Consider the following 17,192-nt stretch of genomic DNA (forward strand, 5'->3'; position numbering starts at 1 on the left):
GTATGCAATCTAAATGGAAAAAAACTGATGAAATGAGCATACAAAATTAAATATCCAATATCAACCTATTCAGATAAAAAAAAAAAGATTAATAAAAAAAAAACTCAAATATCTGCAGATAACCTATATGGTACAGATATATTTCGTATTTGTAATCAGAATCTCTTAAAAGAATTGCTAAAATGACATCACCAAATTTTTCCTAATAATGATAACGGTACTATATAGTCTACAGAAAAACAAGCCCTGCTCACCACAAAGCATGCAAACAAATACAAACATGCTTTTCACCAGCACCAACCATGCTCTTTAACTCATAGATTGAGTAAATGTGGTATGTGGATATGTGTGCTGGCATGCGTTTCGCAGGCCCCTCCTGGGGGCCCCTCCTTGCAGGCAGCCCAGCGCCTCGCCTGCCTCTCAAGTCACGCCGGCCAGCAGGGAGAGCAGACTTCCTGGCTCCACTCTCATTGTTTGCTTGGCTGCTTCTGAGGCTCATCCAAGGCTGGATTACCATAAGAATACTGAAACGTTCCTGCAGAGCACTCCCCTTCCAAACCTCCTGCTGCACTTCTTCTCTCCTGTCCTCCTCCCCCTCTCTGCCCTCCTCGATCTATCATTCCCTGCTGGCCACAGCTCTTCCAACATCTCAGTCACGCTCTGCTACCAGCACAAGCCCTCTCACAGCCTGCTTTCTCTCTCACATCTACAGCCTGTCTTTGGTTTGTATCTGCGGCTTATCGGATGTCTGAACAACCCTCAAGAGACACACACCACTCTAATGGAAATATGAAACAGGGTTATTGGGAAATAAGATGTGAATTTAGTAAGACCAATGGTATCTGATTTGAAACAAAAAAGAAAAAGAAAACATGCAGGAGGGTATAAATGAATCTTTCTGTGGGTACATCTACAAAAGAGAAATCGAGGGGAAAGTGCAGAAAGTTGAAAGGAAGAAAACGAGGGCGGCGGTCTGTGACAACAGACGCAGGGCTCTATCCAGACAGTCGTGGGTTCAAGAACACAATGATGGTGGTGTTGTGTAATGTATTGAGGTCTTCCTGCTCTACCAATCACCCACATGGAAGCCAACAGTAATATACCTTGGGTTCTTCTGTGCTCTGTTTACCTGTATATCGTAATGAGAGGCCGGATGAAACAGAATCTAAATTCATGTCAGTTGTCGACATACACTAGCAGTCAAAAGTTTGCACACACCTACTCATTTTCTGTTGTTAGCATTTTTCACATTTTATATATACCTTATTCAGTGAAAAACTGTAAAAACACAAATGTATGTTTTTTGTAAGTAGATACTATTAAGAATTTTTTGATGAAAAACAGTATAAGGACTTTCTTAAAAATCCCTGTGACATCATATGATCGTATTTCGTATAAATAGTTTTGTTTCTTATTTTGGTTATCAGTAGTGAACTGCCTATTCACAAGTACTGCCATGTTTTATGGACCACTTATGATAAACTCTGATTCATCATGTGGCTTTCTATTGTGCCGTCTGTTATGTTATAATGGTTATCCATACATTTCAAAGGCAAAAAGCAGATTTTGGTAGCATTATACCATTAATTAAATATATACGATTAGAAGTTGTAACTATAATATATAGACACTCCATAACACCCGAAACATTGCCATTTTTTTTATTCTATACTGAAAATATCTAAGATCACGAGAAACCCATTTTTAAACTTTTGACTGGTTGCATTTGCAAAGAAATAAATAGCCCATGTTGAAATAATAATCAAGATCATCCAGTGTTTTCTTTGATATTCATTTCTGTAGCATTTCATACTTTCCCTGAAGTGCACTAATGATACTAGCCAAATTTTTCTGCATCAAAAACAGAATTAAAGAAGGGCTTTTTTTTACCATTAGGAGCTCAACATAAATAACTGTTGTTATGATTGTCTAACCTTGTCCACAGTGTGTTGTTTATCTAAATGGACAGCAGGATTTTGCACAATACTATGTTACATCTACCATTTTGATTACAGTTTTTATATCTTGCTTACTTTTAAGTTTCTATTAATTCAGATTTTAGAGTTCATCTTAGTTTAAAATACAATAATACCCTGCTACAATTTACTGAAATAGTGAAAGCATTGATTTGCTGGGTTTTCTTTTTCAGTACACAAATACAACTGTCAAGTCAAGTCACCTTTATTTATATAGCGCTTTTAACAATACAGATTGTGTCAAAGCAACTTTACAGTATCAAATAGGAAAATAGTGTGTTAACGCAAAAAGACAACAGAAAACATTAAATTTTCAGTTTAAGGCAGTTCATCATTGAATTCAGTGATGTCATCATTCTGCTCAGTTCAGTTTGAATAGTATATGTGCAATCAAATCAATGATACCACTGGAAATTAAGCGTGCCCAACTAAGCAAGCCAGAGGCGACAGCGGCAAGGAACCAAAACTCCATCGGAGACAGAATGGAGAAAAAAAATCTTGGGAGAAACCAGGCTCAGTTGGGGGGCCAGTACTCCTCCGGCCAGACGAACCAGCAGGTTGATCCATGCTGCAGCAAAGTTAGATAAAGTCCCAGTCTCCGCTGACATTCAGGGCTGTCGAGGTCGTCTCTAGGTGTTGATCCATCATTTGGGCTGGATACAGACTGGATCTGGAGGCTACTGTAACACAAACCACTCTTCTTCTTTATAGGGAAAAAGAGAGCAAGTCCAATTCCCATCAATCCAAATGTCTAGAGGAGTACCAATCTACAAGCTACGCTAAGACTGACTGCGTCCCTCTATGGACCTGCAAGGACCATGCAACTGCTAGCGGCCCATTCCAACACAATCTAGTTTCACAAACGTAAGATTTCCTCACACGGAGGACACAAACTTTTCTAAAAGTACGTAAATATTTCTGAGGGATGCTGTGTCAATGATGGCTTAGATTTACTGCTGTAAACACTCTCTGTTTGGACTTACAAGCCCTGAGCAGATCCTGGGAAACTTGTGCAGAGGCCGCAGTGGGTTCACAAGACGGCTAGATTTATTCTAGTCTGTAATTACAACATTGAGCTGAAAATAAGGCTTTGTTTAAGCAGATGCACATGCTCCAGCACATTCCACGACCAAATGTAGCCTAGCTCTCCAGAGAGGGCTTCACGTCACAGAGACATATGGCTGGGACTTGGGAGGTTCAATTCTAGACAACATAACAGAAGGCCCATGCTCACTTCAACAATCACAGATCAGCTCTGCTGGAAATCAGACAGAAATGCACTCTGTGGACTGTCCTACATTATACATTACACTACCATACAAGGTCTGGGTCAGAAGGTTTTGTTAATACATTCTTCTACTCAGAAGGTACACACAAAAACATAATATTCAATTCTACACAGGGGGCAGGTGTGGCCTAATGGTTAGAGAATTTGACTTGTAACCAGAAGGTCGCAGGTTCGAGTCTTGGTGCTGGCAGGAGTTGTAGGTGGGAGAGAGTGAATGAACAGCGCTCTCTTCCACCCTCAATACCCACGGCTGAAGTGCCCTTGAGCAAGGCACTGAGCCCCCAGTTGCTCCCCGGGCGCTGGATATAGCTCCCCACTGCTCCGGGTGTGTGTTTATGGTGTGTTCACTTCTCACTGCTGTGTGTGTGCACTTGGATGGGTTAAATGCAGAGCACCAATTTCGAGTATGGGTTACCATACTTGACAAATGTCACGACTTTCATCTCCATCTAATTTTTTTCCGGTCTACAACTTTTGATTCAGAAAGTAGTGTTCTCTACCCAGTGATAGTCCTTTGAGTTCTCTAATCTACACATCCATTATGAAATCCTGTCTGACAGATCACACAACACAGTGCAGACCTGTTCAAGTCTATTTCTTTTTGGATGTGGAGAACAAAATCCATATTACTAAGTGGCTAGTCCCTCTGTGTATAGAAACACATGTCATCCAGCTGGCAACTGAAAGTGACATTGCCCCCTTCCCTAAAAACACTAAGTGCAAATTGTTTTGAGCTGAAGGACATTGCCCTGATGAGCAAAGCATGAAAGTGCACTTCATGCGGGGATCTCCGATGTCTCCAATTCTCTAGGCAGGATGCTTAATGGTTGCGGCAGGAGGTTCCTCTGAATCAAGCAGATCATTTTCACACTCTGCAGAGGTTGTGCTGCCAGAATGTCTGTTCCTGCATGAGTTTACAAATCAAGATGTCTTCCACAAGGGTGTTTAAATGGAGGTTTTTTTTTCTTTCTTATCCACATAGATTGGAGAGACATATTGTGACACTGCTGGAGATCTGTTTTCTTATCACGTGAGGTGATGGTTGTTTTTCAAGTACCAAGGTTTGAGTTGCTGTCTCTCAAAAGGCATTAGGGCATGACAGAAAGGAAAGTGGTGTATTTTCCACTACCTGCTCACAAATTCCATGGCTGTGGGATGATAAAGAGGCTTTATCATCTGTGGTAAGCTTTCTTAAGGCTGATGTATACTTCTGCGTCAAAACTACGCCATATCTATGTCGCCATATGTGCGTAGTACGTGCAGGCTGCGGTGTAGCCTGACATGCACCTCTCCCAAAATGTCACACCGCGTCAAATCTACAAAGACTGCAAGCGCTGTGATTGGTCTGCTAGTACCCCTCCCTCTGAGTGTATTTTAAGTTTTCTGTGTGTGTTTTGCACTTTAATATATTTTAATGTTACAAAATAAAACAAAACAAAGAACAAGTGTCTTATTTATTATAAAATGTAGCATTACATAACTTTGTTGTCCGCGACAAAAAGTTGTTCTGCCATGGTACAAGCCCTTCTGAAGATTGAAAGAATGCCATTTTGTGCTGTTCCGTTGTCATCTCTTTTTTGTAGTTTTAAATAAATGATCTGTTCTTTGATATTTATTTGCTGCCGTCACGGCTTCTCCGACAAGCTGCTTCTTCTTCAGCTTTTGCCGTGGTCTGCGGGTTACACAAGCAACATGCCCGTGGACACTGCAGACTAGCAGTTTGCATGTGTACTGCACGTCAACGCAGAAGTATAAATGAAAACCAACGCACATCCTACAGCGTAGAGGCTATGGTTTACTGCCTGAGATCTTCTTGCCCTGTAGGGGGAATTTGGTATAAGTGGAAACCTCAGCCCAAAAGTTCTTGGGCGGAACAGGGCAAGGACGTGTAAACAAGTCCAGAGTATGAGAATTCAAAATGCACATTTTTAAAATAAAAACCCCATGCCTCTAAAGGGATCTTTCACCCCAAAATGAAAATTCGGTCATCATTTACTCACCTCAAGTCATTCCAAACCTGTAAGACCAGCTTTCTTCTGTGACAAAATAACTGATTCAGCTGTTTTTGATCATACAGTAAAAGTCAAGGGGATCCAAAACAACACTGATTTCATTGACTTTCAATGTATAGAATCTTCAGAATATTCTTTTGTGTCCACAGTAAGTCAAAAATGTTTGAAGCAACATGAGGATGAGTAAATGATGACAGAATTTCCATTTTTGGATCAGCTATGCCATTTGGTCAATCAACCTCTTTTAATTTTCCATAAATATGCCAAGCATTTAAACTATTAAATGTCTATCTTTTAACATATTAAACTGACCTGTTAAAGCCTTTTTTCTTCAGTCAAAGTGTGATATCTGGACACTTTGATCCTAGATCCAATAATCAGTGCGTTTACATGCACTTTAAAACTTTAATAATTTGTGTTTTTAAAATGTAAAACATTTAGTCCTACTGAATTCATGCCAGTCCATTTTTTGTAACGTTGCACCAGCAGTGAAGTTCAGTTTCATCTAGCTACAGTTGGCCAAAGTGCTGTGCGATTGCTCCAAAAGACAAAGCACTCCTACCCCAAAAAAGATATAGATACATATATAAACAGGTCAAAACAGACGAACAGACCACATAAAACAGGTGGCCAAAGTAATACAAACAAAAACCAGAGTTAGCTGACAATGTCACTTTCCGTAATGCTTCATGTGCACATTTGAAGTTTTCCTGCTTCTGCTTTTTGCAAATGTTCCCGCACTATGAAATATTCCATGCCCCATCTCAGTGCAGCTTAGTTATACGTGTGTGGTCTGTGTGTTAGTGTAAGTCAGTACAAGAACGGATTTGTCTGAGCAATTGTATGGGAATCTCAGGCAGCCTGAGTGCAATTTATGAATACGAAATTGTACGGCAACAGTGTAGTGTGTTTGCCCAGAAACCACAGTAACGAAGAGGCTGGAGGAACGCACTGGAAAACTTTAGAGATGCCCACAGGCGAAGGCCCTGTTTAAAGCCTGGCAGATCACACAGCCTCGTTCAGCTCCACATCCTCTGCAAACATGTGGCTGCAATTGAGTGGAACAGCCCCTCCCTCCAGCCCCATGTAAACATCCCAGGTCCATAGGACTTGCTACATCACGCACTGATTGACCCATGCCTCTGAGCGACATCTTAACTTGCACTACAGTCTAATCAAAAGTAAAGCCCTTAAGTACCTGAGAAAATCTCAACGGTGATCCCTTCAATGTGGCGGTTTGGAGTTCTGCATGTAAACACGGTTCTCATATGTCATGCGTCATTAATGTGGAGTGGAACAGTGGAGGTGGGCTGCAGGGTATATGTTCTCTGACAGACTAATCAAGCGCCAATAATTACGCGACAGGAAACTCACTGATTGCATAGGTCTGTCTCTGTCTCAGGCACAGGGTTAAGGGTTAAACTCCGGGCTTTTGAAATCAAGATTGCCGTATGCTTCTTCTCTCCCTATGAAAATACAGCCAAAGTTGGAAGTAGTAAAGAAAAATTGCAGCATTTACTAATGTAATTGGCTATGGAGTGATTCTTTGAAAAAGAGATGAACCTCTGTTAAAAGAGTAGAATAACACTACAACCATTTACCAGCAGTTTAATTTCACAAAAGGCTTCTGTGAAATACAGCAGACCCTGATTTACAAAATAAAAAGTATAAAAACACAAAGACCACAGGGAAAAGGAATAAACTGAGTTAAATTAAAGAAAAGCATCATACACCAGTCTGCAACAGGAAGCAGCAGGTTCTTACCTCACAGGGTAGCAAGTGTGGCAGCACATGATGATGAAGGGTACTCATGAGTATCAGCATTAAGAGTCTTCTGTCTGGAGCTGATCACAGAGCAAAGCCACAAGCTCCTTTAAAAAGAACCTTTGTAGTACCTAAAAGAAAAGGGGAGCAAAGAAAATGTCATTAGGAAGCCACTACTGCATAAAGCACCCACAAACAACCATTATACTATATCAGAGGAGCTTTACCAAAACTTCTGCAAATGGAGATAAAATGCAAACCACCATGCCTCTTCTGGATAAAGGTATCTTGTCTTTATCGGAGTCAACATCACTAACAAATTCCCCATTACTAAAGTCAGAAAACAAATTAGATCTGCAGGAATCCATTACTAATGGATGTCATTTGGTTAACTTTCTTACACTTTTGGAACACTCATCTAGATTAAGCATCAAAATGTTTGATCTCATATAAAGTGAATTATCATTATCTGGTTGCATCACAAATTTAAAAGACAGCAGATCCCCTGTTTATTATTCTCATTCTAAAAGTTGGATCAAGTGAAAGAAAAACGTCAGCAACTTTTGAGTGTACAGAGTCCAAAAGAATGATAGAATAGTCTTGAATATTTTCATGATTTGTCATGCGTTGCTTTAGGACAGTTTCAGTGTGTCACAGTTGAACAGCTGCCAAATCACAGCTTAGCAAAAGAACTGTGCATCATCAGAATTATTTTGTTTAAATCTTTTTATTAAGGTATTCAATGAAACAATCCACTAGTTATTGTTACATACCATGATTTCAGTTTCTTCAGAATTATTTAAACATTGTTAAAGTGAAAGTCATGATAAAACCGAAGTAGTGACAGTTCTATTCTTCTGTATTGTGACAAACATCCAAGTGTAATGGATTATCAAAGAAAAAATGGGACTTGGTTCTAAGCATCAGTTGTTGATTGAATTAAGATGTGTCTCAGTTTAAAAATAAATGCAAGCTTGCAGGCGATTGTGCAGTGGCAGGTTTTAAGCAGAGAGATAGATAAGGTGTTAATGACGACAAAGTTTTGAAAGTTATCTTTAAACTGGTTATAAAAAGTGGAAATAAAATGCCGCACTGCTCACCACTCATTGCAGCCTAAGATTACTTTCTTGTTTACACTTCCATGTTTAGACTTCTGTTTCAAACTGAAAGTACATATTTGCAAGCGAGGTTTCATAAAGTATCATACCCTATAATATGGCAGGTTCAAACTTAACAATATGACACCGAAACACTCTTTCTTGAGGTTTCAAGAAAGTTGCTGTCAAGAAAGTTCATGGCAAAACTTTGACAAATTTGCACACATTCACTATGTAACACTGAATAGGTCACACAGGAGATCCATAATGCTGTTCTCAAGTATTAAAATAAACTTTTTTTTGAGACTTTGTGTGAATCAGCAACCAACGCAAGGCAAAAACGCTCCTCAGACAGAGTGTCACATCAAGCCTGAGACATTTAGATCCATACAGGTGCCAGGAGGCGTTGACCCCGACTGCCCACACTTCGAAAGGGGATTAGAACTTATTTCCCAAGGAATGTTGACTTCTTCCCAAATCTGTAGATTTAGTGGTGATCTTGTCAATAGCCCTCATCAAAAACAACTGTTTTAGATATATCCGTTTGTAATTAAAGTGGCTTGTGTATACACATCTCCACTTCAAAACTCTTGACCGGAAGCAATTTGTGACATTGTTTTTTTGTTGGAGTGCTGAGAGAGAAACTATGTGCTGAAAGATGAGGGACAGCAGTAGGAAGTGGAAATCAAACATATGAAGATGTCATCACTGCTGTTAATTCCAGAGGGTTTAGTAAAACCAACAGGAAAGCACGTGGGTGTATAAAAAGCAATTGGGGCTCGAAGGGGAGACTAATGTGATCAAAGCGAACAATCAGCCATAGCTAATTGAAATTAAAGCCCATGACATGAGAAGGTTAGTTTGGTTCACTGAGGCCTTGAGGATGGGAACACAGATGCCTTGAGGGAGGACTCAATTGTGCCTGCAAAGAGCTACAAAGCACCCACTCATTCTTTTTACACTGTGGTTATGACATTCCTTAATGTTTGTGATATTTTACAAGCTTGGAGAGAGCATTCTGTCACGATTCAGCTCCGTGGGAAGGCAACAGCTGAATTTTTCTTTAATTTTGTGAGATGACAGCAAACTGTTTACTGTCAAAGCCACAGGCTTCATGCATGATTTAAAACAAACAATCAATGAAAATTAATGCTAAAAAATGATGTTTAAATTGGTCAGATATTCATACCATATTCAGTGTTTTTTTTTATCAGTCAAAAACAACCAGATATCTTCTTTTGTAAAAAAACACTAAAGTAAAAAGCCCATTAAAGGGATAGTTCTCCGAAAATTGAACATTTGGTCATTATTAGAGCCCGACCGATATATAGGCCGGCCGATATTATCGGCCGATATGAGCTAATCGCATTTAAATCGGCATCGGCGTTTAACGGCCGATGAAACATGAGAAACAGAGTCTCATGCTTCACTCATGTTATGAGTGTTGCATAGTTTGCCCACCAGAGGGAGCTCTGCAACTCCCCAGTTGACAACAGCGCCAGAAATCCACTACAGAAGAAAGCTATCAGCCGAGCCACTGAGATGTACTCTTTTGACGGTGAGTCTGTCGTTAGTCATGTGAAATGATTGTAGATTTAGTTCATACACTGTATATAAAAACAGTGTGGTAGTTCTAGCTAACGGTCCTATCATTATCACTTCTAGATATTCTGTAACATCACTTACAGCCGCTAGTGCATTGCTATATTAGATTAGCCACAAAGCTAATACCATGTTTATCAGTGGAAGAGCGCGAACGTTAATAAGAGGTCAAACTATAACGTTAGCGTTTAACTTATTCTAAATATATCTGCAGTGTTTCCCACATAATGACCGCGTAACTGTGGCAGGGGGGCGCGTGTAGTCAATGACTAGAAGTTATGTACAGCGTGCCTCGAAAAAACAACAACTGTTACGTTATTCTAACGCTAACATAGCTTCCTTTTAAACAGGCCCCTTAAATGCTTGCTATTAACTTGTTTGAAGGTGGTTCTTCTAAAAATTGACAGCGGTGTGTTCATGACACTAACGTTAACCATTCAACTTCGAATTGATTCCGTAATCTTCCGGTAACAGCAGGCTAACTTTACGTTCGCCAGCACATGACGATGTTTTGATTCAGACTGCTCAAAGAGAAGAGGAGAAGATATACGGGTCCGTTGTGAATGTGTCTGTGAGAGCAAATATAGTGTAGTTACAGTAACTACAGTAGGTGCGTCAGAAATGAGAGAGGGGACATGTAAATAAATGTGAGCTGTACAAGCGCTTTTTTTTTCTTTTTTACAGATTGTTTCAAAGCAGCTTTACAGACATAACAGGAAAATGTTGTAATAATATAGTTAAATATAAGTAGGTAATAGGTAATACCTATTGCTTGACAAATAAAATATATATAAAAAGGTGAAAAAGGTGAACACTGTAGCAGCAAAGTGTGGGACTACTTCTGCAAAGATTCCTCTAATGCAGTGTTCTTTTGATCATTAAAAAATATATACTTTTGATGTGCAATTGTTTAGTCATTGAGACTGTAATCTAAGGCCTTTTTTTAACATAATCCCTTCTGGAAAATGGTTTATACAGCCCACATACATAGAACAGGCAGATATTTTGCTATTGAATGTTGTGTAAGTGTAGTTTATAGGAAATGGGTCTAATATCCAGTTTATTTTCAAAATCAAAATATCGGCTTATAAATCGGCTCTTTTCGAGTTAATATCGGCATCGGCCCCCAAAAATCCATATCGGTCGGGCTCTAGTCATTATTACTCACTCTCATGTTGTACCAAACCCGTAAGTCCTTCATTCATCTTTGGAACACATATGAAGATATTTTTGGTGAAATCCGAGAGCTTTCTGACTGCATAGGCAGCAATGCAACTGAAACGTTCCCAGGCCAAGAAAAGTAGTAAGGACATTGTTAAAATAGTCCATATGACATCAGTGGTTCGACTGTAATGTTATGAAGCTTAGAGAATACTTTTTTGGGCAAACAAACCAAAAATATTGACTTTATTCAACGATTTCTTCTCTTCTAGTTCAGTCTCCACCACCATTCACGAGAGTACCACGACGCATGCGTCTAATGCTGCTGACATAGAACACGCATGCTCTGTGCCTTGTTTACAAGCAGAGAAAAGCACACGCATGTGTAGTGGTACTCTTGTGAATAGTGTGGCGGAGACTGACCCGGAAGAGAAGAAATCTTGAATAAAGTCATTATTTTGGTTTTCTTTGTGCACAAAAAGTATCCTCGTAGCTGACTGAAGGTCTTACGGGTTTGGAAAAACATTTTTGGGTGAACTTTCCCTTTAAGAGGTGCGATTGGCAAAGTATAGAAAAGGAGAAAGGCAATAATTAATACCCTGGGCTTACAACAGCTGAGTGATGATGACCACCATATAACACATCTGTTCATATTCACCATTTAGGAACTCTTACTCATTTCCTCTACAAAGCAGAGACCTATTATAGAGGAAGTCATTCAATTACAACCAGCCATTCTCCATTCATTTAGGTTACGGCACTGAAACAGAAAACACAATATGCAGGCTGTAGCTCTTGGTGCTGTACTTGCTGAGACTTATCTTCTCCAATCTGCTTATCAAACTTAGTCATATTTTAAAACAACATTGCGTAAAAAGAAGCTTAATGAAAAACATAAAAATGCAAGTTTGATTTCTAATTTGCAGCTTTAGTTGGGCTATTATTTTTTCAGCTATTAATCAAGGTTTAGAGCTCAACAATAAGGATTTTTTATATTAGAGCAGATGGGTTTGTACTTGCCCTGTCAACATTTTCCCAATGAATATGAAAAATTACTATTTTTAGCAACAAGTGTCAGAAAAACATGCATTATGTATGTGTGTGTATGCATTTGTGTATTAATTATATTTTTGTAACATAAATGTAAAGTTTAATTTATGTGTGTATAAATATTATATATTAATAAATATTATAATTGTTTACATAATTAGATATTTTATATATGAAATATTTAGTTTATTGTGTTTCTTATATATTATTTAAATATAAAAACAAATGAAAAATATTACGCATTTATACATTTACAGATTTAAATTACACCTTGTGATATTTAAAACATCAAAACTGAACATTTAACACAGCATTTCACAAACACAATTGAGAAGAACAGAAACACATTCAAAATGAATGTGTTACACCAAAGCACTGGTTTCTCAACTGTTCCAAAACTCTCTCATGCTGACCCTTAGCCACTACGACATCCTTATTGTCAAGCCCAGGGGATCTATATGCATTTTACCTGTAGACATGCAGAAATGAATCCCTGTTTTCTTGTGATGGCTGGACTTGCTGGATGGCTCAGTCAGTACTAATGAATGTTTTTATTGAGGCTTTTGTTGAAGTTAAGCAGTGCTATGAGCACGAGTAATATTCAGACAGACAGAGCCAGACTCTGGAAATGCCCCTCTTTATAGTCGTGTGGTTCTGTGCAGATGCCAAACACATCTCGGACCTAACATAATGTGCTGCAAAAATACAGACAGCATGGTTTGGGAGGATCTTTCCATAATAAAATGTCAAATATAACTACCCATGCAAAGCAGAGGGAAAACATCCAATACTTAATCAAAACACTACTCAAAAAAAAGCATGTAATACTTTTTAAACAAACCTTACATTTTTAAACAGCATTATGGGAAGAACTACAAAAGTGCCCACAAGACAAACATAGGGTCATAGTGGCAGGAGCTAGCAATAAGCCACTACCTGATTGATTTAAAGCAATAGCAGTATATGGTAGAGTTAAACCTTGAGATGTCTCGGCACCGCAAATAATGGACGCGTGTGTACTTTGCACGCTCAGCTAACCACAACCAACTCTGCTCTATTGTTCTGTGTGGTCACAACTGCACCCTTCAACAAAACACTCCTGAAAGACATGGCATTTCCTAAACAGAGACAGATAAAGAGAGTGACGTGAAAAGGTATTACATAAAGCACTACATCGACATGAGGGTGTGAGGGCTTAACAAGGGCTAATTTAGTTGTGGCTTCTGAACAAGAAGTGTTTTTGCTGCATTATTCTCTAAAAAGCATGAGCCAAATTTATGACAAGCACAACCTGCATGCATGAAGATGTGCTCCACTTCTCAGTAGTAAACAAGATTTTTTTTGGTTATTTCAACCTTAAGTAACTTTTGTCCTTTTGCGAAGCTTCTCAAAAGAATCATTCTTCACTTGCCAACTGCATACAGGCCGTTTACAGGCTTGGCATTCATTAAGGTTTGAAGATAACATTTAGTGAGAAAAGATTCACCAAGCAGGGACGTGCGCTCCACATTTCCATGCAAAAAAGGGAAATAAACAGGCTGACTGTTACTGCAGAAAACGATAAAATCTCCAGTCCCCAGACTCAATTTCAGCTGCCATTCAAGGCCATGAAACTAGCCATTCTCTGTTTTTTCACTATTACGTCTTATTACAGCCAAGGTGAATTACACAACTGAACAGCCTACTATGAAGCATGAAACTCTTAAAATAAGTCTTAAAGGGACAGTTCTCCCAAAAATGACAATTCTGTCATCATTTACTCACCCTGATGATGACTTTCAAAACTTGTGTTAATTACTTTCTTCTTCAATAAATCTTCATTATTTTCCTACAAAAGCAGTCAAACAGGTTTGGACTGAAATGAGGTTGAATAAATTTTATTTTATCATTAATTTTTTTCTGGGGGGTGAACTATCCCTTCAAGCAAATGAGAGCAAGTAAAACTAAAAGTAGCTTTGCTTAAAAGTAACGTCTGATTCAAAGCGATATTGCTTTCTTGTCTTCAGCTTAGAGCGTACAGGGACCGAAACCTGACTCTTTTTCTCACTCTCCCCCCTTTCCATTCTCCCTCCCTTTCGTTCTCGTTCTCTCTCCTCCCCCCTTTCTAAGGAGAGGCTCTTCTAGGGCCAGACGAAGGCCCACAGGCTGAAAAATACAGAACGAGTCATGCATGGAGGAAGCGGGCCACCATTTCTCCTTAAATACAGCCATAAACATGTATATAAATAAAGAAAGCCTGGCTCTTAGGGAGAAAATTAGATTTGGTTCTCTCTTCCCCTCCCACTCCTGTCCTTCTATTTTAGTTGCAAGCAGAGCACAGGCCTTTTCTGGCCTGTGGTTGCAGGAGCAATTCAGATTGCTGAAGGTTTCATGTGCTGTGGGAGGTGGGAGGGGTGCTGCTGGGGTCATGTTGTTGAGCCCACATCTTGCACTTACAAATATGCCAAAAGATTACAAAACATGATGCAAATGACAACAAACTGGTGCCAATGATTCAGGAGAAAGAACATGCACAGGACTAATCTATCTGACACAGATTGTGAATGTGAATTCCTGTGTCAAGGGCAGGGCTGACATGCTTCAGGGCAAGTAGTCTTGATTATACATCTGTTTTTAAATAATCTTTGCACTGAATAATCACATGCAGTTAATATGCAATTACACAACCAGTAAAGAGAGTTATCTAACCTAATACACTGGAGGAAAAAAAGTACATTATAAATATGTGCATTCTTAAAATGTATGCATAAATCTAAGAACATTATATTTACTATATATTTGAGCAAAAATCTAAGAAAATTAGACTTTTTTTATTAAATCCAGATAAAGGGATACGAAAAAAAATTTAAGATACTCAAAATTTTACAACAACAACAACAAAAAGATTATTATTTTACAATATAAAATATATATTTTCTGAGAAGTCAAATTTGCAAAAAACATTTCATGATTGTAGCTGATAAAAGCTAGTAAATGTAACTTTATTGAGACAATGCTGAGCTGAAAAAGCTATTGTTTCAAAGGCATCACACAATGGCTTTCACACAATTTTACATGCGAATACATGTGGTAGAGCAATACGTGCAACAGGAATCTCCACAGCCCATTGCAGGCATGCATAAAAAGACCCCATTTAGATAATGGTCTGCCTTCAATTAACATTATTCACACTTGCCAACATGCAATCTCAAATCTGTTCATAATGCTATCTCCACAATCAAGGAGTTTCAGGATATTAAGTAGCTGAAAGTACCCTGTGTTTACATGAACAAATATTCGTATTCACAGCAACACTGAGAGAGGGAAAATAAACTGTAGGCATTAGGTCTATTTGTGTTTCTGAACAATGCCACTAAAAAAAGAGAGGGCTTCTTATGAAAGCCAAGAGCGAGCACAGGCCTCTCAAAAAGGTTCTCTGTTTTTCATTTGGAGCTTTCTGCTCTTTTTCTCCCTCCACAAATCTGAAAGACCAATAGCACGGTAAATTAAGATATATGGATAGAACTGCCTCTCTCCTCATTGGAGATTTATCTCCGTCTCTGTATTTAATTGCCCCTGGGACTAATCATGGGTCTGTTCCTTCTCTGGGTGCTGGAGGGTCAGGACCCCAAAAAGATATATATATATATATATATATATATATATATATATATATATATATATATATATATAAATATTTTTTTTTTTTTTTTTTAAATACTCAACATACTCAACAAGGAAAGCATGCACCAAATAAGTCATACTTATCGGTTATCAGCTTGACCAATATTCAAAGTTTTCAATTCAGTCAGTTATAATTTGAATTTTTTAATTTCTGGTCTATCGATAAATGGGATAAGTTTATGCCAGAACCCAACAACAGCATTCAAAGCTAAATTATTTAAAGTAGAGCACTAAACATTGATAAAAATTATTACATGTTTGCATAAATAAATAGCATAAATAACAACAATGGCAATAGTAATATTATTTGCTAGTGTTGTCAACAGAATAATTAATATATTTTTTTATTTGTTGTGGTCATTTAATTATGATTGTGTCAAGTTCTTGAGGGGATAAAATGTGTTATTAGACACTTTGACATTAAATAATCTTTATGTATCTGTCAACCTGTAATGGTAAATATCGCATAAAAATATTTTTATTTATTTATTTATCTAAAATTTGTGGTAGTAATACATGCAAAAGAGATCATGCAATAACTCACAGTCTGAATGTAATCAATTCAACATTCAGTCAAAGAAAACAAGGAGTAATCTGACAAATACAATGAAAATGTTGCAAAGTCAAAGACAACATCTCTCTAATCAAGGACAAACTGTTTTTAATTCAACTACTGACAAAGGCCAATCCACATAAGCAGGTAACGTTATAGTCAAAGTGATTTTTCACGATGCATGTTGGGACTTGACAACAAAACCCAAACACAGATGTTATCAAAGCAACCCCACACAAAAATATAATAAACAATATTGAGCAACGTAGACAAAAGGGAGTAATTTACTTTAATGAGAGCACGGATGTTGTAGAAAAAGATCATATAACGTGGTAAAAAGGGCTGGGATTAGAAAATAGCAGATAAGGAAGAAAAGAAGCATGTCCAAACACTGTAGATAAGAAAAACCTATGTTTGATATAGTATTTACTGTCTGGTTTGCAAAACGAAACCATGACAAGAGAAACAAACTTTCCACCTCCACTACCGGAAAGAAAATCATCACGTAAATATCCGGAATTCCCACTTACCTATTTGATGAAGCCGCTCAAACAACTCAAAATCCTTCCAAATTAGGACTTATGACTCGTGACGAATGTCTACTTCAAATCGTGTATTATAGAGATTTCCGTGGTGAGGTTTTAGGAGATTTTATCCTGCTTTCGAGGACGTTTTTCTCCGGTTTCTTTCTAGTTGCCTCTGTGTGAAGGAACATTCCACTCCTGCGCGTTACGCGATGAGCCCGGATTCAGTCCTCCAATCAAAGCTGCGCGCTGCTGTAGTCCTCCAATCACGGCAGCGCGGCCGAACGCGAGCGTTCTACTCGTAGACCCGCGCGGTGAAAAACAAGCAGGAGAGACGCGCTAGAGAGGGAGAGGATGGATGAATGGGAGGGGGTCATCCAAAAGCGAGAGCCGCGGGTGCCATCTGGTGCCAATATGAGGAAGAATATAGTAGTAGTTTAACTTTAACTGTAAGTTTGTAATGAAGGATACTCTGCCAACGATTAATAAATATATAAATACA

At 38.5% G+C, this 17,192-nt stretch overlaps 1 protein-coding gene across 1 annotated transcript in view; it reads right to left on the reverse strand.

Annotated features, from left to right (window-relative positions):
• The window catches only part of LOC109100161 (bone morphogenetic protein receptor type-1A-like), a 33,699-nt gene extending 16,689 nt beyond the window's left edge, over positions 1–17,010 (reverse strand). Inside the window, exons 1-2 of the mRNA XM_042767687.1 lie at positions 16,697–17,010; positions 7,041–7,171 (exon numbers count right to left, since the gene is read on the reverse strand). The gene's annotated coding sequence lies outside the window, so the exon portion shown is untranslated. The remainder of the gene's footprint in view (positions 1–7,040; positions 7,172–16,696) is intronic.
• Between the last annotated feature and the right edge of the window lie 182 nt (positions 17,011–17,192).

Source organism: Cyprinus carpio, chromosome A12, assembly GCF_018340385.1.
Source record: "Cyprinus carpio isolate SPL01 chromosome A12, ASM1834038v1, whole genome shotgun sequence".
In the NCBI taxonomy this organism is placed as follows: domain Eukaryota; kingdom Metazoa; phylum Chordata; class Actinopteri; order Cypriniformes; family Cyprinidae; genus Cyprinus; species Cyprinus carpio.